We start from the raw sequence: 12,856 nt of genomic DNA on the forward strand, positions 1-12,856 counted from the left end.
TCTCCCCAACTCTCTTTCCCTCTTCCCCTCCCCCTGGTCCTCCATTAGGTTTCTCCTGTTCTCCTGTTAGACCTATGAGTGCAAACATATGGTATCTGTCCTTCTCTGCCTGACTTATTTCGCTTAGCATGACACCCTCGAGGTCCATCCACTTTCCTACGAATGGCCATATTTCATTCTTTCTTGTTGCCATGTAATACTCCATTGTATATATATATACCACATCTTCTTGATCCACTCATCAGGTGATAGACATTTAGGCTCTTTCCATGTTTTGGCTATTGTTGATAGTGCTGCTATGAACATTGGGGTACATGTGCTCCTATGCATCAGCACTTCTGTATCCCTTGGGTAAATCCCTAGCAGTGCTATTGCTGGGTCATAAGGGAGTTCTAAAAGAGAGAGGGAGAGATGGGATCAGAAGCAGGCTCTAGGCTCTGAGCTGTCAGCACAGAGCCCGATGTAGGACTTGAACTCACACTGTAAGATCATAACCTGAGCCAAAGTCAGACGCTTAACCAACTGAGCCACTCAGGTGCCCCTCTTGCTCTTTATTCTTTAATTACATATACAACTCCTTTGCAAGAACTGGTTAGAGGGTTAAGTCACAGGGAACTCATTCACCTGAAAGTGTAAAACCAGACAATTGGTCTGAGAGGCACAATAGCTAAGTAACAAGGGCACAAGCTTTGAGTCAGACACTCTTAGGATTAAGCCTTTTTTGGGCAACATTTTGTCATTTTGGACAAGGTCAAGTTTGTAAGTTCATTCAGACCCCTGTTTCCTCACTTGTAAAATGAAGATGATAATGTTTCATCAACTGTATTATTAGAAAGTGAATAAATGAGAAGCTGAGGCCCCTGTTTGTGGGGATCCTATCTCTGCCAGGAGTCCTTCCTGTTTACTCTTATTGGTTGAGGGAATATAGAGGCCATGTTAATGCTTACAGCTGTGCTTCCCCTTATCTGTAAACATTCTTTGCTTGTTTTTCTTTGGTGATGTTTTAAGTGGATTCATCCTCATCAAACTGCGTATTTATTAATTGAGGATTTCTGCCCTCAAGCATCTCTCATGCAGGAACATTATGCAGGAAACAGTTAAAATACAAAGCTTGTTATATAAAGGTCTAAGTGCTACAGGATGTTAGGGAAGGGAAAGAACACGTTGTGCAGATCAAACACCATATGAATGACAATTCCACTTTTCTCTTTGCTGTGGCCATTGAGATAAGTGGCATAAATGGATGTTTGATACTAGGACTTAGTAAGGTTAATTCCATGAAACTCTGTAAACGTCATAATTTTTTCAGATCTTGTTTGCAAGGTTTGGTTTCATGGAAGAAGTTAGCATGTCTTTTAAAAGTATCTAATTCATTTACCATCAATACTTGAAAGGCAGCTTGGTTTCTTCACATTCCAGTGAGTGGAGCCTAGAATGAACAGAGTTAAGGATGCCACCTTCCCCACACCTGCCCCTGAGGGCTCACATTTTCTGAGAACACATCCTACTTTGAATCTGTGATTGTCATGAAGCTATTGTAAAGATACAAATTTTTCCTTGAGGTGTTTGTGGCAGCAATGTGCAGAGCTCTCCTATTTGTTTTAGTAGCAGTCTTTATTTCATGTGCAGAGGAGAATCAAAGGCATATATAATTAATTTAATAATCGGAAGCATTTAACACTAAATAGTTCCCTTTTTAAAAATTTTAGTCAAAGTTGGATTTGAAATGTGTTTTTAATTCTACATTGACTATTAGTAATTAAGTAAATGGTTTTATAGATATGTTGGAACTTTCCTGAGTTTAATGTCAACTAGTTTATTTTGTTCTGGATGATTCTTTAAAATTTCAGTTTAGTTCCTCACCTTTGTATAATCTTTTCCCCTTCTTTTTGGGTGTAATCCTTGCACAGTGGCCATGCTAATTTCTATATCATTTCAGTTTCCATACATGTCCTGCAAAGTGAGCACCCCTTCTTTTGGGAACATTTAACTTGAACCTGAGTTCAGAAGAGTTATAATATTGTACTAGTTGAAAGTTGCATATCTGTTCACAAATATTTCCTAATGTCCTGCTATGTGTGAGGCCCTATGCTAGTTATTGGGGGTATACTAGTGAATAAGGCTTTCAAAAATCCCTACTCTCATAGAGCTTACAGTCACAAATTAGACAAAGTAAGACATAAAATAGGTCATATTGTTATGAAACTAAATACTCGGAACAGTAAAGGGTGGTGGGTGATCCCAGGGGCATGGGGAAAGTTGCAGTTTAGGATGTCAAGGTCAATGAAGAGCTCACTATGAAAGTGATAATTGAGCAAAGACCTGAACTGAGCAAGAGAGGAAACCAAATGGATACCTATGTGGGGTGAGAGTATTCTCGGCAGATGAAACAGCAAGCGCAAAGACTGACGTGGGAGCGTGCCTGCGTAAAGAACGGCAACACCGCCAGGGTGCCTGTAGGATAAGGAGCAGGGGAAAGGGTGGAGGGAGGAGAGACCCCTGAAGCGGGGTGGGCGGTGGGTGAGGTTGATCTTCTGGGGGCTCGCATGCCAAGATGATGACTGTTGCTTTTACTCTGACCCACATGAGAGGGTTGTTAAGCTGTGAGATATGAGCTGCCTTACCAAGGGCTTACTATGCCTGCTGTGCACGGAGAACAGCTTATAAGGTGGCAAGGGCAAAAGCAGGGCGATGAGTTAGGAGGCAGTTACAATAACCCGGGCATCAGAAGATGGTATCTAACTACTTACTGTGTGTTCATTGCTTGTGTGTATTGTATACAGAGACCAGTGCAAAGGGACCATTTCTGTTTATTTTTTAGTCTCTGCCTTTTTCCCCCTTGTGGTGCAAATCTTACATGAAAGGGAAACAAATCAATGACAGTGATATCCTTCACATTGTTTTAGTCATTACTGTGATAATATGAATCTCATGTGTGTACGGCATTTCAGTTTCCAGAGCATTTTTATATATATTACCACATCTAGCCCGCACTATAGGGCTGTTTAGACGATGATAGTCCCAAGGTTTATAGGACATGGCTAGAGTCACGCAGCGGATTCCTTCTCTTTTTGGTAGTGTGCATGTTGGCTTCTGTGAATATGTATAAGCTAAGCAATAACCAATGACCATCTATTCTTGGAAGATGGGATTTGGGTGCACTTAAAGAAATTTACTCAGCTGCTGACTCATTAAAGAGTCTATCTGTCATTGGTGGTGGCTGGGTTGTCAAGCTGAAAAAAACACCCTTGTTATTGGAATTGAGTCTGTAAATTCTTCAGAAGAGATTCTTTATAAACAAGAATATGCATTACTTTTCTTTTAAGTTCATCATTTCTTTTTGCAGGATTCACATATCTAAAGATGACATAGATAAAAGTATTCTAAAACTGGAAGAAACTTCCCCTCAAATAGGGGGAGTTATAATACTGAAAGATATTTAAATTTTGCTGAAGAGTATTACTTAGGTACAGTGTCGCCTTGTGTATGTCAAAATATTTCAGGCAAAGATGATTTTCATGTATGGAATTTAGATAACAAGGCTCATGACATTTTACTTTTAACCTACAAGATACATTGAATACAATTAAAATATTCAAGTTAGTGTCAAAGAAAATAACAAAAATAACTTCTCTGTGATTTAATTTAAATTTAAAATATATTTTCAGCGTTTCAGAGAAAGGATGAGGGCTTTGCAGAAATTTCTCTGTGATGGTAGTCGAGAAACCAGAGTATGTATTTTGTACGATGCAACACCTATTGCAACATTTGAATGAACAAAATCTGAATGGGAAAATCTACCTTTGTAGTTAAAGGAAATAATATGTCACTTGAATTGTGTTCCTGAATTGCCATTTGTCTAGGAGATTGAATTTTTGAACATAACAGCAGTAAAATACAAAAAAGGCAGATTAATATAGTGATGATTGTAAAAAAAATTTAAGTGCTCGGCATCCAAATTTGAACGTATGATCCACACAATAGTACTCCATTTCTTTCTTACAAATATGATTATTGAAAAGATTAATATTTTATGCTGAAAAAGCAACTTCTTTGAATAAGCTCTCAATTATTATATTCCCCATTAAAGACGTATTTTTTCCCCACTTTTCACTTGAAATAGCAATATGTGTAAAATGCAATAGATGTTCTGGCTTTCAATCTGACGAGCTTTTGCAATATCATGAATACACGATAGAGCCCTTACAAAATGTTCTCTTTGAACTTTGTGCTGGATAATGGTTTCTGGATTAGCCTAGGGATTGGTGCCATGGGTAGCATCTGAGATGGTGGTTTCTTGTTCTCTAATCCTATTCTTTTCTGTGTGGCCCACTCATTGGTTTTTTTCTTCTTCTTTCCTTTGTTTCTCTTTACCTGTTGATTTAATTCTTATGTTCAGCAATATTATCGAGTGCCTCATCATTCAAGGGGCTGGAAATACACCTCCTTGCTGTTTTGGAACTTCTCATCTTGTGAAGAAGATGAAAGCATCACACTAACAAGAGGAAGTATTCCCTGTGAATAGGCCCAGAGAGTAGTGAGAGAGAGTCATGCACTGTTGTGCTGGGTGGGGGTGGGAGGCGCTGAAGGCCACTCACTTCATGCAGAAAAATGGTGTTGTTTCCTCCTCCTTGTGCCTTTTCCCGTTTATTCTCACCCTGATTCCCAAGAGCCTGGTTGCGCTCACGACTTATATGTACCCAGAGCTGAAGCCAGTGCCACGGGGCACCTCTTCCTCCACTTAGAGACCTGCCGTATGCAGATGAAGCATCATTCCCTGAGGTGCTTTTGCTTTTCTGACTTCCCAGGAAGCATAATGATTGCATATTTATTTTAGAGGGCGTTCCTGATCCTTCGACCACTACCAACTTTGTTCTCTTAGTACCACACATGTTGTATTTCCTTCTGTTACAGACCTTCTCACGTTGCCTTAAAATGTTTGTCTTCCATCCCTTTATTTTGCCTCCCCGACTGCCCTCCTTAAAAGCCAGGTGAGCATCATTTCTGTGTATCATTCTCCCCCCAGAGGCTAAACAGTGACTGAAGCAAATAAGTTTCAATAACTTAAATTGTATTTTTTTAACCAAATTAATAAATTGGTTATTTTTATATACTTACTCTTACAATAATTACAAGCCACAAATATACTTCTTTCTAAGATGTAATTTATTAAATGAAAGCACTAAATGTAATATATTAGGGGATTAATTTACGAAACTAAATGCATTCTTGTCAATTAAATAAAAAGTAAAATGTATATTAATAACTAGTTTCCTCTGTTTCAGGACTTATATTTTTCATAGCTGAAGAGAGCAGGATTCTGAACCACAGTTAGAATTAGTCAGAAGAAACCTAAGAGGCATGTAGAAAAACAACATGATTATATATGTGGTTTTATATATGCACTGCAAAGATAAATGCCACAGCCCTAAAGAAATATTTTATGTGAGTGATGTCATCATGCAGTTACAGGAATCAGTATCGATATTTGTAAGTTTTCATGGACAAACTTAGAAACTTTTAAAGCAACATTTAAAAAGAAGGTTACATTGTGAATATGTGTTTCTATTTCTTCACTCCTAAGATGGAAAATATTGATTATAATGAGTTCATCCTTAAGGTTTTAAAACTGTTTGCCATTGTTTCCATTAGTTAAAAAACAGTAAATAAGTATAGATTTATAGATTATCAGTCATTGACTTTAAACATTTTTGTATTTTGGTAGTCTTTGAAAGTCTACATATGTTTTTACTATCTCTAGTCACACCAGTTTTAAAGAATGGTTATCAATTTATATGGACATGAGTTACTTGCCCCCAAAAGAAGAAGAATATTAATAATAATACAAATATTTAAGTCTATTTATTTGTAAAAATAGCTACATTTAAAAGATATTTTTATATTGTTCCTTCCAATATGTCAGTTAGTAGGTAGTAAAATGATAAACTTCGCTAAATATAACAGAGAGAAGGGAAGAATAAATGTGAATACAACAATAATTTCTTAACTTTTGTTTTCTTCTTACGTCAGAGAAAAACTTATTTAAACTCAAGTTTTAGTTGAATAATTTTTATTATTTAAAAGAGAAATGTGGCATCATTCTAATCATACTCTGAAGGTGGATGTTTGCTTTCATTTTGTTTTTAATTTATGATGAGTTCAAAGGGAATAGTTGTTTCATAATGAGTTTCTGTCAATGATCAGCAAATAAAAATTAGAAGAAAATAGTGAGGAGAGAGCTTCTGCTTCATATTATAATCCATCAGAATAACACTTATGTCGTGCATGTTCTTAATTATTGATTAAAAATCTTGATTAAGATGGAAGAGTTTCTGATTTTTCACATTTAAATATTCTTTAATATAGGGAGTTGACAGTGATGGATCAACTAATAAGTAATAAATATAGAATCAGAGGTCTGGAATAAACTTTGGAATATCACCTCCAACTCCCTGAATCTTAGAAGTAGTACACTGAAGTATTTGAATTCCTAAAGATCTTTAAAGAAAATGTCATCACCTTTTTATTGTGATATATATCATACATACGATGCATGCATAAAACTTGGAGTTTAAAAAAATTTTTTATGTTTTTTATTTATTTTTGAGATAGCGCGAGCAGGGGAGGGTCAGAGAGAGAGGGAGATACAGAATCCGAAGCAGGCTCCAGGCTCTGAGCTAGCTGCCAGCATGGAGCCTGACGTGGGGCTCGAACCCACGAACATGAGATCATGACCTGAGCCGAAGCCAGACACTTAACTGACTGAGCCACCCAGGTGCCCCAAAACTTAGACAGCTTAAAGAATAACCATAAATTCCAATGGGACCACCATCCAGGTCAAGAAATAGGACATTGCTCTTGCCCTAGAACATTACTCTTACATTACTCTTGCATTTACTTTCTGTCCAAACCAGTTCCAGTTTTCAAAGTTTATGGTCAAGGATTATATGTATAATCACTGTTTCCCCCTTACTCTGTCCTCCAAGTTTTAGGGATTTATGACTGGAAAGAGTTAAACTCCACAGAGGCCCTGCCTAGACCAGAAGTATTTCTATTCCTGGTACTTTTAATGCATTTAGTAGCTGAAAATAAAAGTACATCATTTAAGTGGTTGTGCCAGGTGATGTGTTTGTCAAAATAGCTGTGGAGAGCGTCCTTCTGTGGGTCTTTAAAATGCAGAGGCTTAAGATGAAACATTGTAGAGGTTTGGGCAGAGGGAACTGAGAAGAGATTCTGGGTTGACATCGATTCAATCCATCTTTCAGGATGACAGAACAGACCCGGTAGTACTACATTCAGTTGAAACAGCAGGGTAGAAGGTGACTATTAAGAGGCAATTTTCAATTAAGACATTAGACAAATGAGGGTGCCTGGTGGCTCAGTTAGTTAAGCCTCTAATTTAGCCCCGGTCATAATCTCACCATTCCTGAGTTTGGGTCCCAGATCAGGCTCTGTGTGGACAGCTCAGAGCCTGGAGCCTGCCTCGGATTCTGTGTCTCCCTCTCTCTCTGCTCCTCCCGGGCTTACACTTTGTCTCTTTCTCTCTCAAAAATAAATAAACATTTAAAAAAAGACATCAGACCAATGAACTTCAGTGTAATCCAGTTTTTCAGAAGAAAACAATGTGTACTGACATTTTTTACTAGACCCTAGATCTTTAAATACACACCTCAGTGCTCTGCCCACAAAACATGTTGCTTTTCTTCATTTTGATAGGTACAGCATCATGTCCAAACTCATTTCTTAGGCTACTTCTTTTTTCTCTTAAGTTTATTTATTTATTTTGAGAGAGAGAGAGAGTGAGAAGAAGAATAGGAGCAGGGCAGAGAGAGAGGGAGAGAGAGAATCCCAAGCAGGCTCCATGCTGGCACTGCAGAGCCCCCGGGATCTGGGGCTTCTTGCGAGGCTCAGTGTCAGTATCTGTGAGATCATGACCTGAGCAGAAATCAAGAGTCAGACCCTTAACCGACTGAGCCACCCAGTCTCCCCTCTTATGCTACTTTCTTATATTATGGCCATTTGTTTGGTTTTGTTAAATTGTATTTTGGATTATTAATCACTGAGCAGATACTTTATTACTATAAAAGGAATTATAAATGTCATTGAAATGGTGCTGGTGTTGAAGGAGCAGATGGGTGCTTATTTCTGCAGTTTTTTTGGTCTTTGTTTCTTAATATTTTCCCGAAGATAGCTGTTGGCAAAGTATAACAATCTGTGATCGTATTACTGGAATAGGGGGCAGAGGGGGAAGGAAAAGGAAATTAACTGTACATAGGTTTATATATATTTTTTCTAAAAAGAGAAAAATCTCAACACCTCTAAACATAGATATTTGTTATAATTAGAGAGCATAAAAATACTTCTATCAGACTTAATATTGTAACTCTTCCATTTCATGATTTTCATTTTTTCTTGCCCTCCTGTTTACCTCTGTGCTCTGTGGCAGATCTATGTAATAATTATTGCTGCCAGGGCAAAGCTCCCACCAGCCAGAGATGTGGCAATTCACAAAGAGAGATGTTTTGGCATTCTGAGACACAGACGACATTAAATTTGGTATAAGACACAACAGGTCTTCTTTATTTTGACCTATAAAACATACATGCTATTGTAAAAAATATCATTGCACAAAATATCTTCAGCCAGTAGCTTTGGATGATATCAGTCTTCAAGGTTTGCACTGTATTTTATTACTGTATGTTTTGCATCCTCCTCTTTATATTTTGAAAAGAAAACCAAGGGGATTCACTATGCTATATATCAGTTTAGAAGCGACTTGTCTGGCTTCAGGGGCATCTCTGAATGGAGTGTTCCATTTTCTTGTTAGAGTATATTCTTGAACATGTTAAAGGATCATAGGTTTTATTATCATTAGCTGGAGTAAAGAGCAAGAACTAATCAATATTCTTTCCTAGATCTGTCGGGTGTCTTGCACCCCTATCTGTTTTCTGTTTCTCCTTTATTTCTTCTGCTTGAGAGCTTTTCTTGTTAAAGTCTCCCACATCTCATACACAGTCCATTAGGATATCCCATTTTCTCTATCTGTAAAATATACTTGGAATCCAACCACTCATTACCTCAACTGCTACCACCTTGGATTGAACTACCAGGATAAGACAGAAAAAGATAGTAAGATGTAAAAATCCTATATAATAATAGTATAATTTATAACTATATAAATTTATAATGATTTCATAAGTTAAATAAATAAAACAAATTTATAATTTAATTTATAGGGGTCCCTGGTGGCCCAGTCGGTTGAACATCCGACTTTGGCTCAGGTCATGATCTCAAGGTTGGTGAGATTGAGCCCCACATCAGCACAGAGTCTGCTTCGGATCCTCAGTCCCCTCTCTCTCTTTCTGCCCCTCTCCTGATCATGTTCTGTCTCTCAAAAATATATAACACATTAAAGATAATGTAATTTATAATACTATAATACGTAATAAGAATATTCTTTCCTTGCTTTATACCCTTACTCCTCCATTCTCCCCCTCAGCCCACAGTCTCAATAAAGAAGCTGAAATGATTAGTTTGAAATACAAATCCAATCATGTCATTCTTACGAGACTCTGTAGTGACTTTCCATTTGACGAAAAGCCATGGTGCTTACAGTGACCCGCAAAGCTCTACTGATCCAATCTCCATTACCTGCTTGACCTGCGCCCCGGACTTGATTCCAGCACGTTAGCCTCTTTGAGGCTCCTTGCTCCAGCTCTTTCATTTCCCTGGAGACCTCTGTAGCTAGCCGGTGTGCTCACTCTGACGTCCTCCAAGGCTGGGTCACCTGTCATCTTTGCAGTCTCCGCTTACCGCATACCTTACCCCTGGCATTCTCGTTCTGTATTTCTCTGCTTTCCTTTTTCTTTTTCCATGATGATTATCACCGAACATACAATATTATTAAACTTTTATGTGTTTATTGTCCATTATTATGCTAGGATGTAAGATGCTTGAGGGCTGGAATTTCTTTTGTCAATGGTGTATTTTAAGCACATAGAAATTATTTATTGAATAAAGTATAAGATAAATTTTTGGTATACACCCTACCAGATCTTATCACTTATCTTCCTTTCAGATCTCACAGCTACCCTTATCTGTTACTAGACAGATGGGTGGCGTCAGCATGAACTCTCTTAAATGTAGCATCTGAAACCAAATATTAAAACCAAAATTTTAAAAGGAATGTGAATGTCAATAAATATTTTTCACTTGTTTTTAAGTGACCATAACACCCTTATTTCTGTCTCTTTCAAAAACATCTACAAACCTTCATTATCTCTTTTGGTTCCAAAAAGGAGTCACTAAAGAAAAGGAGACATTTTCTATCTAGATTTAATATCCCTATTGATATCCATGTTACTCTAAGTTAATACAGTTCTCCACTGATTTATAGGTGGGAGTGAGAAATAAGAATCTTGGAATAAATGCTGAATAGTGTCAGAAAAGACAATAGATCAAAATCTTCTTGTCTTAGTCCTCTTTGGCTGCTATAACAAAATACTATAGACTGGGTGACTTATAAACAATAGAAAGTTATATTTCACAGTTTTGGAGGCTGGGAAGTCCAACATCAAGATGTCAGCAGATTTAGTATCTGGTGAAAAACCTGCTTCCTGATTCATAGATGGCCGCCTTCACGTTGCATCCTCACGTGGAAGGGACAAAGAAGCTCCCAGTGTCTCTCATAAGAACACCACGCCTTCATCATGTACCACTGCTCCTTAATCATCTGTCAGAGGCCCCACTTCATAGTACCATCATGTTGGGGGTTAGGATTTCAGCATGAATACTGAGTAGGGACATAAACTTCCAGTCTATAGCACCTCTCTATTCCCAGATTTAGAAATAAAATTACACCAGCATTAAAGGTGGAGAGTTTTTAGGAGGAAGTTGGCATTAAATAGTGCAAAATATGGGATTCCTGGGTGGCTCAGTTGGTTAAATCTCTGTTGGTTTTGGCTCAGGTCGTGGTCTCTCAGTTGGTGAGATAAAGCCCCGTGTTGGGCTCTGCAGTAGCAGCATGGAGCCTGCTTGGGATTGTTTCTCTTCCTTCCTCTCTGCCCCTCCCTACCTCCCCTCAAAATAAATAAATACACATTTCTTTAAAAAATTCCACAAAAACATGAAAAAAATTATTTCTGGCAATAGTGTTTAAAAATCACCACTCTACATATCATGGCCTTGTTGAAAAGGGTGATTGTTTAGGTCAGTATATTAGAGTATTTTGTGTGAACTTACATGATAACATTTGAAGACAGTACAGGTTCTGAATGAAAGAGTAAAGATCTCATATAAATTAATGGAAAAATAGAGATCCACAGAAAATGTAGTGGAAATATGAGTTGAATGCTAGAGCAGGAAGATAGATTAAAATTATGACCAAAAATTTTTTATCAAACTTTGGCTAAAAAATTTTACCAAATGCTAATCAGTGAAGGGAGGACATCTTTTATTTCAGTTTTACCTGTAAAGTCGATTACAATGTCATATGTTAAAAAGCTTGAAGGGACGGTTAAGTGCATTTGATTAGAGAACAAGGTCCCAAATATTATTTGAAATGGGTTTGAGCAAAACAAATATAATTTAATGCAGTAGCAAGGACTTCTATATTTAGTCCAAATTAAAGGAAAAAAACTGCATAATGAAAAGATGGTAAAGCTGTATAGCATAGAAAGATCATTAGAATTCTAGAAGCTATCAGAAAAAAAAAGTCTGATGTGAAAATGACCTATTACAATGAACACTCAGGGTACAAGGATACTTCCTAGGATTTTTTTCCTTTCAGAAACCACAATTTAAGAGGGATTTGAAAAATGGGAACTCTTTCCAAGAATGTTGGTTAGAGTGTGAATGAAGGAGTAGGAATGCGCTGTCTGGAAATACACTGCGTAGGCACTGACAGTGTAGCTCATTTAATCCCCTTAACTATGTAAGTGGATTAATATCTCCACTATACAGAAAATTTAGTATTGCTCTTTTTACTAAATGGAAATTATCAATGAAACTTTCAAATGGACACCGTCTTGGGAAAATACTTCAATAGAACTAACTCAAGAAAAAATAAAAATCGGAAAAGGTCTATAAACCATTAAAAGGATTCAATCACTTGCTAAAAACTTACCAAAAAAGTCTCAAAAGGCCTAAAAATTATTACAGGCAAGTTCTGTGAACAATTTCAAGCATATATAAACTGAACAAAATACAGTCAGAAGAATATTTTATTCCCAAGACATTTTATAAGGCTTGGATAATCTTGATGTCAAAACCAAGGAAAGGAGTATAATCTCATTTGTAAAATTAGGTGGAAAAAACTCTCAATGAAATAATGAAAACTGAACCCAGCCACGTATTTAAAACATGTAGTATGACCGAAGATGTTCTATCCAACATGTTGAAGAGTGGGCCGACATTTCTTAATTAAGGTAATTCCCAACATGAGTAGATTAAAGGTTAAAAAAATCCCCACATTATGTGAAATCTTAATGATTTCACAAAAATGTTCGATAAAAATCCAGTGTCCCATTATAATAAACACTCTTAGGAAACTAGAAATAGAAAGTAACTATTCCTAACTGGATAAAGGGAGTCTTCTGAGACCCACAGCAGATGTCGTACTTGATGCCGAGATGAGAGAAGTGTTCCCGTTATATTAGAAACGAGGCATGTCTCCTCTCGCTGCGCCTCTTCACTGTCGTAGTAGATGTCCTAACCAGAGTAGTGAAGCAAGAGGGGTAAAAATTCAAATACTATATACAAATGTCAATTAAAGTTAATATATTTACATATTTATAGTTAGATTAAGATACATTAAAAATAGCACACAGTCTTTGAAACATTGATCCAAACTATTTTT

The 12,856-nt window shown here is 37.1% G+C and overlaps 1 pseudogene; it reads right to left on the reverse strand.

Annotated features, from left to right (window-relative positions):
• Nucleotides 1-1,868: 1,868 nt before the first annotated feature.
• LOC115295085 lies at nucleotides 1,869-1,968 on the reverse strand (annotated as a pseudogene).
• Nucleotides 1,969-12,856: the final 10,888 nt, after the last annotated feature.

The sequence above is a fragment of the Suricata suricatta genome, chromosome 6 (assembly GCF_006229205.1).
Source record: "Suricata suricatta isolate VVHF042 chromosome 6, meerkat_22Aug2017_6uvM2_HiC, whole genome shotgun sequence".
In the NCBI taxonomy this organism is placed as follows: domain Eukaryota; kingdom Metazoa; phylum Chordata; class Mammalia; order Carnivora; family Herpestidae; genus Suricata; species Suricata suricatta.